This window comes from Pungitius pungitius, chromosome 7 (genome assembly GCF_949316345.1).
Source record: "Pungitius pungitius chromosome 7, fPunPun2.1, whole genome shotgun sequence".
Taxonomy (NCBI): domain Eukaryota; kingdom Metazoa; phylum Chordata; class Actinopteri; order Perciformes; family Gasterosteidae; genus Pungitius; species Pungitius pungitius.
The window spans coordinates 6,641,649-6,661,702 of NC_084906.1; positions in this window are offsets into that span (position 1 = coordinate 6,641,649).

Genomic DNA, 20,054 nt, shown 5'->3' on the forward strand with positions numbered 1-20,054 from the left:
TAAGATACCAAAAGATTTAAGTTCCAACAACCGTGTTTAAACAATTTCAATTGTGACTGAACAGAAACAAACATTCTCTATCTAACTTGAAAAATTAACTTAATGTATATGGGCAATTGACTCTTGCAAATGTATGAATGCAACATTTCCGACAAGATATGACCTAGATAATTCATAGATTTGCAATTGCAGCTACATACTACTCAATGGTACCCGCAGGACCTCGTTTGAAAACGACTAAAAAACACGCTTACAAAAAATGACAGGTCTTGAATTTGGTGAAAAGATGGAGGAGGTTTTGATAACAACATAACAGGCTTGGTACCAGGTCTCTCATGAATTCAAAACCTACCGATCTCTGTGATGTGGTCGCTGTACTTGGTGATGAAATCACTGCTGATACCTAAAGAAATTAAAACATCACATTAATGCAGTGCTCCAAATAATAACATTTGCTATCGACACAGGCACGTCATTAGTTGACTAGGTAGAGTTTTTATTTTTAGTATGCAGTATTGCATACATTTTATTAATTGGTCTAATTTATGAACCGGGTTGTCAGTTCCGTTAAAATAATCAGCAACAGCCAAATCAAGAAAAAACTCGTATATGTACAGTCACTAAATGTTAAATGCGCCTTGTTTCATCAAAAGCATCCACCGGACACGTGTGTTCGCGCTGTATGTTGCCTAGTAACGAGCGTACGCCGAGGGGAAAATGATACGTGCGCAGCATCAACGTTAGCAGGACAACTTGTTTGGCGTGTCCTTATCAAAGTGTGGCGTGTGAGGTGGTTGAAATGCGTGTGTCTCACGGATAATGCGTGAGGCTTGACAACCCTACAATGAGTTTATTATTTTAGAAAACGGCGCAGGCAGGTCAATATGGATCTCAGCTGGCCGACCATCTGCCGAATAGCCATGAGCTGTTAAACGGGTCTTCATCTCTACGCCTGGTTCCGGCGGCGCATAGCTCTCAGAAGTGGATTCAGCCTACTAGCTAATCTGAAAGAGCTAAGCTAAACCGAGGAGGCGCATAGATGCCGACGCGTCACTTAGTCGAGGCGGGCCGTAGTCGGTGCACATGAACCATCGCTGCCACCAAAGTAACAGAGCATTCTGGGCTGGTGGAGGATGCACTCATGACACAGTACCAACACCCTTTTGCCTATAACCACCCGTTTTCCCCTACGGCAGCATTTTAAGGGACATAATATCTTAGACGTAACACACTGAACACGAGACAGTCCGTATAACAAGTACACGGAGATATATAGAATTCCACCCATCAAAGTGGCTAACGGGAGCGACCGCTTTACCCGCCGCAGCCGAAATGTATCTGCATTTGGCGGGTGCTAATGTCAAGACCTGCCATTAATCCCTGTGGTAGCTTTGTAGGCTTCAACATGGCTAATTGGAGAATTAGCTAGCTAGCATAGTTAGCTTGCTAGCTACCCTTCCCCCTTAAAAAACAACCGTATTTACGAACTTACCGACGGCAATGATGTGGTGTCTGTTGCGACGAGACTTGTTCCTGGTGTAGGCGTCGGTCGGTCTTGGAGGGCCGCCCTAACGCCAGCTGCAACAGCTCGCTCTATGACAAGGGCTAGTTCAGGACTGGCCATCTTGCCTTGCAGCATGAAGTGACTAAAATACCGCGCTTTCTCCATGCGTTGTTACACAACGGGAACACAATTACCGTAAATATGGGAATGTTCGATCCTCGAGTCTAACATGTCAACTCAACATTTAGATTTAGATTTAGATTTAACATTTAGATATAGATTTAACATTTAGATTTAGATTTAACATTTAGATATAGATTTAACATTTAGATATAGATTTAACATTTAGATTTAGATTTAACATTTAGATTTAGATTTAACATTTAGATATAGATTTAACATTTAGATATAGATTTAACATTTAGATATAGATTTAACATTTAGATTTAGATTTAACATTTAGATTTAATATTTAGATTTAACATTTAGATATAGATTTAACATTTAGATATAGATTTAACATTTAGATTTACATTTAACACTTATATTTACATTTAATATTTATATTATTTAACAACTTTTTGTTACTGCCAAACATTGTACTTGGAAAAGTTGTTGCATGTATTTACATGATTTTGTCTCTAAATGTTTGAAAAAGTGACATGTGAATATTGTCCTGCTTTTTTTATTCATATGATAACGCTAAATGTACGAAAACTGCGCAGGATTTTAGAACGTGCAACATTTTACAAACGGCGCCCCATAGAGGACATCATGGATTTGTAGGACACGTTTTTTGGTTTTCACTCACACCAACTATATCGCATTCAGATGTCCCCCATCAGCAGCAAAGAGGGAAGATGTGTTCTCTTCTATCCAAAAACATCTGGACCAAACTTTAAAAAGAAAGCATAGGACTCAAGGCATAGATTCTGACCTTTGTTCTAGAGTCAATTAATCCACATTCAATGTTTCCAGCTTTTAGCTTGGGTTGTTTTGCGAGCGTTTTGCACTCGCAAGGTTGAATAAATAAAACAAGATGTCATATTTAGCAGCCTAAATGAGAAAATCAAGACAAATAATGACATTTTTTTCTGTTTCATTAAAATCCATTTTTTTCTTTGTAAATTGATGCTTAACAGCAACCTTGAAAACAATCTCATTACTTACAGAAAATAACACTTTCCCTTGCAACAGATGTATGAGTACAAGAGGTTAGAAATCTCATCTATGACGCACAGAGTATAAAGCTTGTTGCTCCTAACGACAGATTTTAGTTTAGTCTTCCTTTGAGCAACACTCGCAATGAGTCGTCTATGCTTTGGCCTTTAAATCTGGTATAGAAACACACAGAGATGCATGCAAATGTTCGGGGGACTTACAATTCGACAAAATAACAGGGTTTCTATAATGAGATTGTTGTTTTGCAGGTCCATTTTTAATATGTATGTGTATATATGTATTCTGTATATTATACTGAATTGCCTTTAAGGGTGACAAAAATGGGATAGTCAAAGTGTTATTTACTGCTTCTTTTTGTGTTTGAATAAATGTTATAGTTAACTGCAAAGTAATAATGTGTTTTTGATTAGTTGTTTTGCATTCAATCATACTGTGATGTTGACTGAAATTGATTGGAATGCTCTACCTAGAAAATGCGCACCAGCAGCCACTGCCTTCCAGTATTGCCCCCACACTATAAACACACACCCACTTGGTCAGACCCTCTTGCTTGGCCCCTGTGGGGTCTTCGTTGCCACAGGAATTGATGCTGCTGCCCTGACCGCCTGTTGTAATGAGGGAGGGGCTCTGTACATTCATTGCAGGCTTACAACCTCCAAAATATTTTTAGATTTTCTTTAAAGGAATGCTTCAGAGATGACGAGGGGTCAAGTAATTGGATGTTAGGCCTGCAACACAGTTTCTAACGATGCATTCAAATGCTTTTTCAAAGGTGCGTTTGCTCCTCCTTCCATTGCTGCTCTGGTGGAGTGCGCTCCTCACTCAGAACTGTCGGGGAGCCACTCATCCGTACAACCAACCTTTTTGGGTCAAAATCACACATAAAAATGTATTTTCCACTGCGAAGGGGAGAGAAGAGAGAACAAATATTTTTTTCCTTTGACACTTCCCAGTAATGAATATTTTGGGGGAGAGGGAGAGTGGAGGATAATCCTTACATTGATGTGAGACCATTCTGGTTAAAGCAGGAGATGCAAGTCGACTTTCAGATGTACCCTCTGGCTCCTGGAGCCGGTGAGGAAGAAGACACTAACAAGTTCATGCAATATTAATGATGTGTTGAGATGTGGGACATGCAAGGCAAACCGGCCACTGTGTATGCAGGAAAATGATACCTTACTCGATCATGAAGACCTGCATTTGTGAGGCTAATTAATGGTTACAAAGAGAAAAAAGGGCCACAACTTAGTGTTGCAATTTATTTTGGATACCACCTGTGGATATTATCCGACTTGACCTGAACCCACGAGAAAATGCCTAACCACTTAAAAGTGGGCCTGCACTGTCAGTTCAAAACGTTATACTTACAATTTCATGCAACTAGGTAAGAAACCTTTCACTTACCCTACACATATATAAAATAGGGCTCTAAACATAAACATGTTAATCTATGCGATAAAAGTGGCAAATTAATGCAAGAAAATATTTTAACATAGTTAGCGTACCTTTGTTTGACCGCGGTACAATACTCGGCTAGCTGCAGTCAATAACACTGGAGAAAGCAAGACGGTGGCTCAAGATGGAGACAGCTTTTTGTTTGGGAAGTAAAACAAACAGAAGTGTGACATACAGCGGAGAACTGTGCAGAGGAATTCCTCCATGAGTCAAACAGAAGCGGGCGAGTGGCCAACAGACCACTTAAAGCACTGCTAGGCTAAGCTATCCGCTAGGCTATGCTAGCTGCTAGGCTACTTCCATCTCAACATCTAACACTGCACAGCACAGTCTGCAGAGGACCAACTGTGTGTCCCTAAAACACTGGTTTGAAAACGTCCCGACTAAATGTTGGGAGATTATTGCCATTGTTGGCACTTCTTAAAATAATTTGTTGCATTAATCTCAGCCCCATTGATCGCAAAGATTAAAGAAAATCAAAGAAATGTGACACACACACACACACACACACACACACACGCACACGCACACGCACACGCACACACACACACACACACACACACACACACACACACACACACACACACACACACACACACACACACACACACACCTACCTACCTACCTACCTACCTACCTACCTACCTACCTACCTACCTACCTACCTACCTACCTACCTTTCGGTAACCAAATAGAATCATTAATGTAACAAGGCTTAACCTTTTAGTCCCACGGTTGGTTGTAAATATAATTTGCAATGTTATTGTTAAATTAGTCTTACTTGGTCTGATCCATTCACATAACTATCATTATTCGTATAGGTTTGGATTAGTAGCTTCTTACAGAATAAGCATCCCATGTGATGAAAACCCCTTTTATTCTTGTACAGCTTTTCTTTTATTGTGCCAAATATCACAGGAATTTCCATGAAATCATCCTTAACAAGAAAAAAAACTTCTCATCACGATTGAGCATAGCTCAACAGTGATCGTGCTCGGCCTGTTTTCGACGTTACACATAATAACGGCTAACTTCATCATCATCCATCATTTTGGTGCATGGTAGACATATATAGTGCTAAATTAACCCTCTGACATGATGCATTCTAATGTGTTTAGCTAGCTACAGGCATTTCAGTGCTCGGTTGCATATTGTTGCGCCAATTGTTTCCCCCTCAGGTGGGAGGGGATGACGCACTGCGCTCAGTCTCTGTGCCAAACCACAGCATAAAGACGTCCCGTGTAGATACATTTACAACATTTGGGGACCCGACCAACATAAGGACATCAAAGTAGGTCAGCATTCGCACCAATTGGTCCATTTCCATTTGAAATTCACAGATGATTAGGATTGTATCCACCCAAAACCATAGAGCAAACCAATCTTCACTAACTCATTAATTTAATAAATCAATACCCCGAGCACGCTCTGCCACACCGATGTTGCGGCGCAAAGCTCTGCCACTCTGCTGCACGTGAGAGAAAGCGTCCCAGTGGGAGAACGGAGACCATCTGCCCCTCTGCAGGCGACTGTCCCCGGATAGAGGATGCAGTTCAGCTGAGCCAGCGAAACGGAGCAGCGGGATAAACCCTCCCGCTATGAAGCGCTGTAGCAGGCAGAGTCCTGTAATGGCCCGCTACAAGCCACCCTACAGCTGCCACTTCTCCAACCTACTGTAGTTTTCAGAGTGTACCGGTGCTACATTTCTTATTTTTTGTTTCGTTGTACTGGTCGAGTGCCACTGCTCCCAGCGTTCCGACATCAACGTCCCGGGGGTCTCACCGTGGCCATGGATTTGTCCCTGGCTTAGAAAGGCCCTGAGTGCCCCATGCTGGGAATACTACATCCTGAAGAAGCTTCACTTCCGACAATGAGGCCAACAAACTGCTTACAAATGCGAATATCCAACGATAACACTGCACACAAGACCTACAGGGGAAAATGGTATAGTATTCATTACTTGTAAAGGACCAATAACCTGAGTCAGGCATCTTAGTGAAGTTTAAAAAGTTCCATAGTTTTTAATGCACATTTCTTGAGTGAGTGCATGAGAAACAAATCCTTTTGATTTCACGTAAACCCATCTGAGCCTCACCCCTGTGCACTGCTCCAAACGCTCATCATGCAAATGCGTAGCCTTAGGTAATGCAAAGGAAAACAGCCACAGCGTATCAGACGATACAGTTCTGTAGAGTGAAGACACTACAATTAACGCCGTACTTAACAACGCTCCTGTTTCCCCCATCAAAGGCGTGAGGGCTGGGAGATAACCTTGTGCAGCTTTCATGTTTAGATACGCTGGTTGGACATGTATGTTGTTTGCCCAAGAGGAAATATTTCACCTAGCGTCTGTGTGTGATGAGAAAACGTTGCTGATAAGGAGACTTATGGCGATTTGACATGCCTCTGTTGTAGCCAAAGAAGGCTTTATCAGCAACGTGAACTGGGATAAACCTGCGCCACTTCATCATGCTAAGCAACACAAGGGTCCCAAGTAGCTGGGCAAATACATTCAAGATAACAACGACTGAAATTAATTAGGCCCGGATTAACTTAGGGGAGATAATTAAAGTTCATTGTAAACAAAGAGGGTTTTGTTTGCATTCAGCGCTGCTCACCAAATAGTTTGTGTAAGGCCTTGAAAACATGCTTAAATGCATCTCATAGCAGACACAGGCTTCTTGAACGTGTCAGCGTTGTTTGTTTTCCTCACCAACAGAACGTTGCTCTAGCTAACAACTAACTAGCTCCTTGCTGGGCGATGCGCAACCAGTAAGGTTGGTGAAATGGTGAAACACTGGAGCCGTATGACGCGGCATTGATTCAACTCACTGCACTGTTAACCAGCGCAGATATATAGGCTTTCTTCTAATGCTAAAATAAATAAACAAAGAGCAGACAGAGTGAGGTGTGTTTGTCTTGCCTGTTCTAATGGAGAGAGAAAATTACAGAAATTACAGCGTGTGGTGGCAAACACTAAAATCAAAACCGAGGGTGTAATTTAGGGCATGGCCACATTTGAGCTTTAATTCTATTACAATCATACCTGGGCAAAATATATATTGAGATGTCTTGATACAAAATTGTGCCAACTACATTAACAATAACTATAAACCTCATGAGGTCTTATTGCATGAAATACCCCAGTAAAGAGTAAAATAAAATAACAATTCAAACATTTCAATTAAGCACAGCAATATGACTTTAAATGTCCATGTCTAGTGCTGATCATATGTCAACTTGTGTATCTTTTCTTTGGAGCCCCTGGGATAAACAATTTGCAAATCCCTTATATTAGCAAACTGTGTATCTCTATTAAAAGATCCCATCAGCTAAAAGCATGTTTTTCTATCCTTGTCATGTCATATCCCACTGTTTTCTATTTGACTATTATTATCTCCAATACATCAACTGCGACATTATTCTAATATGATAGCTTTTAAAAGCTGTCACCCAGACAGCTCTGATAACCAGAAGGCCATTCTCCATCACAGAACTCATCAAATAATGTCTTGATTGTATCATAATGATATAAGCAGATGAGCGTATATTTGGCAAATGGAACATGAGTCCACAAAACAACTAAACAAATGCATATCAAGCATTAATGGAAACATCTGTGAATCATTATGCAAACTTGGGTTAATTCTTTGGAGTTGGGCTCATTAAGGAGTATTGTTAGTTTCAGTGACTGGCCCTTGTTATCATGCATTTAGGAAATGAGGCAAAGAGAAAAAGGCATAAGAGCCCAATCAATAGCTCTTCTCATTTTGCCTTAATGGCCCCGTCTTTTTTCCCCCCGCGTGGACTAAAAAGAACACAGGGGAGGTTGACGTTACAACCATACAATGTAATTTCTCTGCAGGAAAAAAAAAAAAAATCAACAACATAATAATACCTCCTATCCCCTTTCTGCATATTTCTATAACATTCTGCAAAATTGAGTATGGATTTAACATCAAAAGGTTACATTAATTTTTCAAATGAGATATTAAAGTCAATATTTCCAGCCGAGGACATTTCTATTCACGGGCTTACGTGATAGAGGCTGCATGCTCCGATGGGCTTGCTAGCGGCCATGGAGAGCCAGAAAAGTCAAACCCAAGAACTTAGATGTCAGACACGGGAAAAGACAAATAAATAAAACAATACAAATAATAACATTTACAAACATAAAGAGTAAAGGGAATACTGAGCCGTGTATTAACCCACTAAAGCAGAAGTCACTCAGGACTGAATTTTGTTATGAAAACATTTAAATGTACCTACACGACAAACTCAACAGAGGAAAGAAACTCCTGCCAAGGATATTAAACTTTATACTATATATAATAATAACACAATGTCATTTACTTTTGTATACCAGAGTACAATCCTTTCATATGAAATTTATTTAGGAGCCTATACAATTCATTTGTATTTTCATTTTACCAAACCCGTTTTTTTTAGGGATATCACTTCAAATATTCAGAATCCTTTGAATCTTTCATATTGTGGGTTTCTATTGTTATTGTTGTAGTCACTCAATCAAGCAGCACTGAATGCTGAAGGAACTTGAATTTATAGCTCCGTACGCAGGACGTCAAAGAGAGAACGCTGATTTATTTGAGTCATAAACTAAACGTTTCACTATAAATAAAGACTTTAAAAAAGGTGTCCTCGAGGCTTAAACAACGTTAAATGCACAAAAGATTGACAAAGCCTCTTTGAAAATCTGCACGGTTTATATCATCTGGTGGTCTTGTGGCGTGTTATTGGCACACTGCTACCCATCACGGCTCATTAGCGCCACCAGCTGCGCACGACATCACCCCTGCTGGTTGACCACGAGACAGAAAATAAATTACGCCAAATATCGTTTATCTGTTGAGAGATTATAACCTCCATGATTTGCAATGAGATGCTTTTGAGTCCCCTCCACGCGACATGATGGAGTACTTCAGTGTGGACGTACATACATCCTACTCTCACTGCTGTAAAAGGTTAGCCTACTGTACACAAACACTCTTGGTATTTCAGTGAACATGGCTTCAGTCTAATAAGGAATCAGTATTCTAAGTGATGACAAAGATGTTCAAAAACAACGTTTTATGTTTAACATTTATGTTCTGAAGCGGAGCTTGGCTTGCTGGCCTCGTTCTTAAATACATTTAAAGTTCCTGTTAAATGCTTCCCGAGTGTCAGGAAATTTATCGGAACCGTTCTGTCCGTTTGCAACCCTTCGTACTGCCAGTACTTCAGGACCAAAGGGCACCGGGTAGGGTCATAGAAACCATCGGATGGTAAAGGTGTTCATGACACTGTATTAGTCTGAATGACCCCTAACCTCTGGGAATTATGGAAGAACAAAAGAGCATTTGGAACAGGTTTCGATAACCACGGTTCAACCAAACCTCTTCTGTACACATATGTACAAGGCAGAGGGTGGTCAGAGACCCCCGGACCAGGTCTACACACTAAAGATACACCTTACAAGCGTAGAGCACTACGTGAGATAAGGCCCACAACATACCGTTTGTATCCAAGCTCTTCAATCTCATCCCAGCCACAGAAATGACCAGCAAACAGCTGTTCACACACTCGTCATACATCACACAACTACTTCCTTTTTAATTACTGCGGCACCATTAATGGCATACTTGCGGCTCACGATTATGACTTTCCCACAAGTGAATAAAATTCTAAAAACCGCCAGCCAGAGATGGGCCCTTGAGGGTTCGGCCTCATTTTTGGGGAGCCATCATGCCGCTGCGCGCATAAACCCTGCTGCGACCGGTTGGGACCCACTTTCCTGAACGCTGCAGATTATTATTCATTTAAACACAGAGCAAACGGGTAAAACAGAAACTGAATTCCAATGTTTTCCTGTTCTGCTATAATGCCATCATTTGATGTTTACGCAAAAGGTAAGGAAATCTTTTGATTTAATTTTTGTTTATATGAATTGTGAATAAGTCTCATGTCGAAATAAAGTGTACATTAGAATGAATGTGCAAATACTCACTCCCTAACAATAATAAATAATCCTGAAAAAAATATATTGTTATTCCAATATTGATCAGAACGATGGTGATTATCATTTGGTGCAGCCCTGAGCGGGAGCTAATCTTGTCGAGCGGAGCAGAATCGCTTCTCTTCTTCCTCCCAAATGAACAGCTGTATTTTCAATATGGCTCTAACGGGCTAATTAAGACATAATAGCTGATTCCAGCAAGAAGTGATTCAGGAGAAACTTTTTACCTCCCCTTCGCCAGCGGGGGTATTCTAGAGGGAGGAGGTCGAGGGGTGCCCCGCTCCCCAAAATCCTCCACGCCTCATCCTTCATCTGCGGCTGCTCGTCATGTCCTGTCACCGGCACAGTTACACCTGAACACTCCACTGCTGCCAAACACCTGGCTCCATCTCCCACTGTCCAAATGAAAAATAAGCATAATCGGCCTTTCTGAGTATGCAGCAAATGAGGGATTTCATGACAAATTGGCTGATGGTTTATTATGCAAAAGGGGAAGGCAGGACGGAGGCAGAGATGAGATGAAATAGAAGGAGGCTGCAGTTGGGTTTGGTACAGATTGGGGCAAGGATTTAGACTTTTCTTTGCCTACTATTAGCATGTTCCAAGTCCATATCACATACAAGTAAAAACATGCGCCGTACACTTTAGATTACTTACTCTATGCGTATACATTTGGGCCTATTGTACCAATATATGCTACATATCCACAGTAAGTCAGAAAGAAAGATCTTTCTATCAACAATGATTGTGATCAAATAAGAATCCAGCACATTGTAATGCTCCTCAGAGTGATAGTAAATAGTAAATTACCTGCCTCAATAGCTTGATGGATGTGTTGCTTGAAACTTAATTAGTATGAGGATAAGTGGGTGTTCGATAAATGTCTATCAGCCGAGTACATGTGGCATTCAAAAACATTTCAAATCGCATAGCGAAGAGAGTGAAAGAGGAGCGAAAGCAAAGGAAACTGGATGATCAAGGTCTGCAAAACCTGCGGGGAGCACAAAATAGTCAGTTCCATAAAACATTGCGAGGTGAAGGATTGTAGAGGAGCCGGCTAAGAGCTTCTTAAGAAGCTGCAGCAGCAGCCAATAATGACGGCTTTGCTTCGCCTTTGCCTCGGCTGCCTCTTTGTTTATTGATGTAAGATGAGTGAGGGGGTTCGACAGCAACTAAAGTCCCCACAAAATATCAGACACACATTTGGATCTGCAAATATATTCGGCCCATCCTTCCACCTCCTCTCTCTTCTGGCTCTTCCACCACCTCCCTGACGATCTGTTTGCAGTTTTCCCCTCTGCACCAGATCCCGTGTTTGCTTTTGCTTCACGAAGGTAAACAGTCAGCCTGAATGTTCCTTGAAGGACTACATTACGTCAACTGCGAATCACTTCTCTCACCTTCCTGCAGCCCATCTCCAACACCCTCCCAGGTACCCCACCCGGGGGGGGGGGGGATTATAAACTACAAGGGTGCAGATCTCCAGCAGGCTGGAGGGACACAAAGCATAAAGGACGGACGGCCCGTTCACACGCCGCGTACAACAGGAGCGTTCGTAGGCCAACGTAGCGCTCGCACCACGTATGGCGGAGGGTTCACACCGTGTGCTACGTGGGAAACGGCCACATGGGCTCAACGTCACCGTTTTCAGTTTCTGAGTGCCCTAACTTACAAGTTGGCTACAAAGAGAACGCAGGGCCCCCTTTGTTGTTCAGACAACAGTAACGAAGTTAAACGAAGCCTGACGCAGTAAAAGTTCTCTTGAAAGGCTAAAACACAACAACTGGAGATGAATAAATATCAACTTAAGGGCAAACAAGTGGCTTCAGTCGCAAGATGAGACATTCAAAAATAAAAGAGGAAAAGAATTGCTGACATCTAAAAGGGAATTGAATTTGCATACCACAAACTTTCATCTGCGGGATGTAAAGAAAGACGGCACCGCACGAATCACTTAATATTTAATAAATTAGAAACAGTCGCTGGAGCTAATTAGAATATGCACATTTACAAATCAGCCCTGATAGCAAAACAAATTATGAAATATAACGCTGCTCGGCCGATTACCGAGGGAACGTCAGATGATAGACAAAGCAAATGGAGTATCACTAACAACATACTGTCGGAACACATCACGCAGCTAATCCACTTAGAGGGGGGGGAGGGGGGGGCACAGAGCGGCTTTGCTTTAAAATATTGATACGCTATTCGGTAAAAGCTTTTTTTGCTTTGGTTTAACACTGGGTCTAACACTTGCTTATGGCTCATGGGTCATTAGCCCCTCATCCTGTGCCGCTCGGCCTGTGATTAAATGAAAGGCTTTGCGGCGGCACTCCGTCAGAGGAGGACCGGACCCGCTGTTTGCATTACGGGGACAAAGGCAGGCAGTGTGTAAACGGTTGTTGTGTTCATTATGAAATTACTTCCTGGTGCGACAGAGTTTTTTTTCCTTTTGGTAAAAGCCATGGATTTCCTGTAAAAGGGGACTCGACGTGCACTCAGGGGAAAAAAAACATTCATCAAATGATAAAGGCCGATGCCGAGGCGTATTCAGGCTTAAGTAGTTAGAGAACAGATGCCATCCAAAATCTACATCAATAAAAGTCAAATCAAGCAACGCGGAGCCGCACAGAGTGGATTACGGCTATTCTGCATGTCAGGCTCAGGCTTTTAACAGGCCGTGAGGGGCATATTCATCATAATGTAGCAAACACATTATGGAACACTTTAACTCCGTTTTACTCCAATTTGAAAATGTTCCATCAAGTTTTCACTGCGGTGAGGTTTGCTCCTGGTCTCAACATGAACAACATCCAAGCCGTTATGCTGCTAGAGGCTGAGCACAAATGACGTTCCCTTGAAAAGGTACGCATTAAAAATTGCCGACTTTGCCCATTATGTATTTAAGAAATGTGCTCATTCATACGATAAATCATGGCTGCCTTGTTTGGTATACAACAAATTAAAGCAAAATTTCGAAGCACTATTCCGTTTTACGACACGTCCACAACGCAGCTGGCGTGTGCGCTGCCCCTTGTGAGTGGGTTTCATGCCTGGGGTTCAGTGTCTGAACCGCGAGTGTGAATTCACCCCCAGAGTTTCCCTCAACGATCCAATAGGAATCAAACAAACCTTCAGTGCGCCGCCAACACATTTTACTTTACAAATAAAAGGCCATAATCATGTTCCCATCACTCCCCTTGTCGCATTTGTTTGCAGGGTTGTGATAATTAAAAGGCAAAAAGGGGAGTAAGAGGAAGATGTGAAGATTTATTTAAAGGAAACCATTTGCACTCTGTGACAACAGGTGGTCAAGTAATGCCCTTTGAAAGAGAAATGTGTTGCGACATTGTCGTCCCTAATCTGCAGCTCTGTAACGATAGCCTGCTATGATGGCTCAGTGGCGGCAGGGGTGTATGGGGGTGGGGGGCTGTCAGCCTAACACCACACAACGTTGCATAGCGATTGGAACAGAATGTTAAGGGTGACCTAGTTTCAAAGTTAGTTTTCTTCCATAAAAAGAGTGTGATTATAGACTTATTAGTAATATTAATAGGATCGTCTCCTTTGTTAAAGACACTCCTCTCTCGCTAGCATCTCAATAGAATAACATAAATGTAGTAGGAGCACATCAGCTTATTAAAAAAAAAAAAAAAAACAGAGTCCTGTCGCTAAATGTACTTTTTTTTGGTTGCACGTATTCATACATGCATGACTTCCCCGTGTGAGATCTGTGATAAGCATCAAGACGCTGCGTGCCTTGAAAGCCACATAACCTTTAGGCATCGGCAGCATTTATCTGCTCCTGAATGAAGCCCTTTGGCTGTGGGCTGTTTTTCTTCTGATGCACAAAAACACATTTGACTTTTCTCTCACATCCAAGCTGTACAGTACAATTTTTGAGGTGTATCAGGTTTTCCAATAGTACGTGTGGGAAGCGCAGCAGAGCAGTACAGAGCATTAGCAGGAAAGTAAGACGGCATTTGTTATACCATCGCCCACATTATTGCATTATTGACTTTATCTTCATTTAGATTTACATATTTGCAACATTCAAAAAAATACTGCTGCTGGGCAAGTTAGTGTTTAATTGCGTTTAACACAGTTAATATATATATCTATAAATATAGAAAGTCTGCTGCTCACTCTCTGAATGCTTCTTTCTGTGTTAAATCAATTATGAAAAATATTAAGAATTAAAAGTATTATAATTTTCAATCAATCCAAGAAATGTTGGTAGTTTATTCCACACCGTGGCTGTGAAAAGGGGTTAAAAACAACTGGACATTGCCTGAACGGTTCCCATTAGTTGTTCACTATACAATAAATATTCTTATATATCATTTTCTCAATGAGAAAGTGTCTAAACTTTAGATTGCTACTGTAAATCATGTGTTTTAAGGTAAGTAGCCCAGCCAGATGTGGCGTGCACAGCTGATGGGCTTGTGGTTTGTTGACAGGATGATACTGTAATAATTATTACAGTCATCCAGCTCTACCTAAGGTCCCTTTTTGTTTCACCATATCAAGGGGAGGCCTTATGCGACATCAAGTGCGTACAAGGCAGTACTGCTGTTATTTTTACCAATTTTGATATACATTTCAATTTTCTTTTAAAGCAACTGTAAGTTGCCCTCATCCACTTAACCTAAAACACAGGAAATTAGCATATTAGCAAAGTAGAAAAAGTTATCTCCGGTCATACGTATTGGGTCATTATTTATAATTGAAGATTGGCATGTAAAAACATGTTCATATAAGGAAACGTAGATCAAGTAACAGACGTTGGGTTTATTTATTCATGCCTGCTGTCTAAACTGAATCAGAGCAGAATTCTAAATCAAGGACCTCCAAAAAGAGCTTCAGCTGACAAAAACAGACACCAAAAATTTCACAGAATAGAAAAGACATGAATATATAAAATAAAATGCAGATTTAAAATTAGTGTAAAAAATATATCTCGCTAGGATCATTTGTGCACTTGAATGTATTAAAACAATGAGGAATCCAGCTTTTTCTTCACAAATCGGCTGAGCGAGTTTAACGGTTGCAAGCTGATCCCAAAAAAATATTAATTAGTGCTGGGAAACCATTACCAATTTTAATTGCGATTAATCCCATGAATCTTTGTGAATAATCACATTATAATAGATAAAATTCAAAAGTATTCTATTGCGCACTTTAAACAAAGAAAGGCTTTTAACAGCTGTATTCCCTTGACTGATGCATAGTTGGTGTAAATCTTAACTAAATCTTGAATAAAATTGTATATAATCAAATATAAATCCAAAGCCATTTGCCAAAGCCTGGGAATTAACGTTTCATCTCATTTGTTATAGAAAGTTAATCTATGATCATAACAGGCAGGTTAACATTTATAAACCTGTCTTTGGTCAGGGAGCAGCATAAACAATCAAAATTCTAGTTCACAATAAAAGGAAAACTTTTGGTACCTCAAGTAAAATGAATAAAGAATGAATAGATAGATAGAATTGCACATATAAAAATTTAAATGATCCAAATCAGGCAAAAGAAAGAAAAAGGAAATTTAAAAAAGAATAGAGACATAAACTAGAATAGAAGTTGCAGTGTAGTTTATGAAGCAAAGAACAAAAATCATCCTTAAATGTGGTTTTGTGAGAGGCAGCAGCAAACAGAAAAGTCTTCAGTCTAAATGTGAAGCCGCTGAGTCTCTGTAATACCCCTGGTATGGATTGCCCCGGTGCTGCTGGTATGCTGACACACTAATTATATATATATATATATATATATGTATTGATCATAACAGTCATCAAGAAACTTTCAAATAGACTTGTTATTTTACTGACTGAAAGGTCATCCACTTCACTTGTTTTTTGCAAACTAAGACTAATAAGGGCACTTTTCCTTTGACCTATGAAACTGTTCTGTTCAACTCTGACGAAGCACAAGATACACGATATGTATGAGGTACATGCCATGGAACAAAAAGAGCTCTTTCCCCATTATTGTTAGCATTTCTTGATTTTTATTCTCCGTAGACTATTATTTTTTTTAAAAGATCAATTTCTCACTTTGCTCGGTTTCCTGTTTTATTGTAAATCCTTTGTTTTCTCTTGATGGCCGAGTGTGTGTTGTGATTTCTACTTCCCAGGGGAGCATGTACTCAGAGTCCTCTGCATACATCTCTACGCGGATATTTAATACATCACCCCCCTTGTGTCTTTGGATTCATAAAAGGCAGACATGCTCCAAGAGCTTTGATTCTTTCATGGATCATTAAGTGACTTAAACTGATGCTTCTGGTTAGTTTTTTGGGGGGTCTAGAGTACGACTTGTACCCCCAAGAAGACGGGCTAAGATAGTTCTGGTTATGTTTCCATGTTTTATAATAATAATACATTTTTGTAGACAATGGGTTAAGATCTAATTGGAGGTTGCATTCAATATGTAGATGAGCGCTTGTTTTTAACAAGATACGGATACATGCTACATGACAGGATGCCTCCCTGAGAGCTTGGACATGGGCCAAGCCACAAAGGGTGAATATCATAATATCCTATCGTACTATTACTCACACACACACACACACACACAGAGAGACAGAGAGTCGCCCACCCTCCCCCAGCCTTCCCTCAACTTGTTTATCGGGCCCCAAACTTAAAACACGCACATCACAACGTTTATGAATGTTTGAGGATGCTCCAATTCTGTGATTTGACCCATTTTTAAGAAACTCATGATCAGAGGCCATGTTGGCAGTTTTCCACATTCTGCAAATAATCTAATATTCTCTAATATTCCACCACTGACATTCCGTTGATGCTGTGAAATTAAGTTTAATATTTTCTGTCCAGTTTTAAAACACCCACTGATCAAACTGTATCATTTAAAAAGACTCACAATGATTCTCTTTCAAATGGAGCAGCGGGGGAGGGGTGTCATTGGGAATCACAGGCAACATCTATTCAAAAAGGGCAAACCTATTTGATTAGCGGCGCTGACGGGAAGGCCCCGGGAGCGCAAGACATCCTCAATCAAACAGCGAGAGCTGCCTGAAGGACCAACAGACTGGTGCCGCTGTGTTCAGGTAAGCAAGGAAATAAGAGTCACGGCAAAGATCGACTGGACGCTACGTCTACGGCCCGCAGGCAGCTTTGAGCCATGAGCTCTAAACCTCAACCGCCGACGTCAGCAGCTCCAAACGCGAGTTGACGCACACAAGCGCACAACCGCGGATGTAGATCTCTCTCTGGGTGCCAGCGACGTGGAGCGTGTCGTGATGATGCCGTACGCGAAGTGGAGAAGATGATTCTGCCCTTCGCGTGGCGCCTCTCTACAGGCGCGCGCCGCAGGCTCCGCCCCTCCATCCCCATGCGCCAGCATGTCAATCAGCCGTAATTGGCGTCCTGGAGGAACAATGTCGGGCCGCGCGGCTCAGACCGCACGGATCCATCGCAACACCTAATCTGCTAATGAGCTCAGCGCGGCTATTTTCAACGCCACAGCCGGCGCTGCCAGTGACAGCAGAGGACAGTTGGCCTCTTGGAGGAGGCACAGAGCAGACCTCCGGCCACACGCTTCAGGACAGCACAGTCACTCCAGATCCTGTTCCGGAGGGGGAGGGGAGGGGGGGGGGGGGGGGGTGATCCTGGCACATGACCACCGCCGCCTAATGTTCTGCACAGACGCCTTTTGGTCCCTTCGCAGGCTGCGAGATGATATTCCATCGCAAATATCTGTCTGTGATCTCGGCCTAGACCGAGCGGCAACATGCAAGACCTAAAACAAGGGACAAAGACTGCAGTTCATCGGAAGGCCAATTAAAGGCCCGTTCCAAAAGGGAGTCAATCCCCAAATGTTAATATTCACGACTCTTTGGACGAAATAAACATGTTGTTATGGCCCCAATAGTGAAGTGGCAGTGGGGTGCCGCCAGAGAGCCTATAGCTCTCTGCAATGTGTCACCTCGGCTCATTAGGGTCTCCAAATTTAACTTTGGCAGGAAAAGAGAAGGCGTCTGCTTCAACGCCAACGCGCTAATAAACAAACGGAAGGAACGAACGAGATTGGATTTCACCGAAGCGGTACAATTTAGTACAACTTTCATGTCTCAAATAAGATGCGTTGCAACTGGCACCAAGGAAGCACAAGCCCACGGGAAGATTAAGATGCTCTTCAGTAACCAGTGGGGGACATCGGAGTCTACATCAACGTTTTACACAGTGTATGGTTAGACCTACCACTGACGCGGTTTCATCGAGCTGAGAATCAGTAATCGTACCATCCAATTGAATAAAGACTACATTAAATAATGGGCTCAAAAAGACAGTTTTGCTGGTTTTCCAGCAGCTCTCTGGAGCCCAAAGTTTTGTTGTTCAAGAGCAAGGAGGGGAGCAACACAAACAATCCTTAATGGAACTGATACGAGAGGCTTTTTAATTATCTAACTCAATCAGCTAAAGACCAGCGGATCAATGAATCCCCATTACACTCCCCAGCTCTGTGGCCAGACAGCAGCAGTTTACATCAGTTGCAACAGCGAGGCTGCTGCAGCTAAGTGACAGATTACAGGTTGTGGCTAATCTAATGCGGCCACAGCATTGCTACAGAGCACGGCTTTAATTCAGACTGCAAGCTCCTCTCGTTGTGACCGTGTCACTTAACTGATACAACCTCTCCAAAATATTTATCCTTCCCCTGCAGGGGATGGGACTTTGCATTTTAGGACGTATTGGGCAAAAGAGAACTGATTGGATTCCCTGATTTTCAGCCTGAACACGTCACAAGGGGAGATTGCTTTTAAGAGCATTCGTAAAGAAAATGGTGATGAAACTGTTGAAACTCCAAGATGTGTTGCAATTACACTGATTTGGAATAATGGTGATTGTGCTTCTCAACATAAAACCATGAGACATTTTTCAATTGATCAATACCAGAAAAATTATTTTGATGGTGGTTGTTTAACAGTTAAAGTCAAAACCTCTTCCGCGAGCTAAAAGAAAAGTCCCTTTTGAGAATAGTTTAATTGCCTTTAGAGCAGCCGTTTCAGACTAACAGGTCAGTTTGTTGGGTGATTGTGGCTTTGGGGAATCTGAAACAACCCTTTTAAAAACTCCAAAGTCACACCTTGACAAAAACAGACCCTCCGATTGGTGGTCAGGGAGAGCCGGCATTGGGCGGTTCTGAGCGTCTAAACACGGTCCGTGTTTTGGTTACCGTGGTTTGTGGGACGGACTCTTTTGGAGTCATCATCCTTCATATCTATACGACACAGTGAAAATAGCACGTAAAACCTCTTAGCTTTGCACAATATTGACGCATCAATCTTAAGATGTACAAGTAATTGTTATCGTGATTTTGGCCATAACCACAGCCTTAATAACTACCATCCGGCCCTCATTGCTACCTAATCTTAAGATCTTTGTGTACGGACCGTTGGAATATTTTGTAATCCTAGCAGTCAAATGCATCTGCACCAAAGTAATCCACGTTAAAAATGCCACTTTGCTTTGGGATGCCTTTCATTCAGATGGCAGATGTGTACCCCATTGGATGAAATTAGGTTTGAGTTTCAGCACGCCGTATTTGAGAGCATATTATTTGCCTGGTAGGACTGCTGAGGCCAAACATGTCGATCATGTTTGGATTGCAGAGAACTCGATAGATCGCCAGGAAATCATCACGACGCAGACAAACTCACAGCGTGACGTGCAATTGCCGGATCTAAAAACACAACCACTGTGCTGATATCTTTAACCCATTTCTCTACAGACTCAAATTTGTTCCTGTGGATTAGAAAGGATCGAAAAAGGCTGCGATTAAATCAAAGTCAAACGAGAGGATATTGAACGAGCCTCCCGCCACTGTGCGCAGTTCGCTTTTCACTCGCAGGCTTCCGCGCAATTATTTCCCCGACTG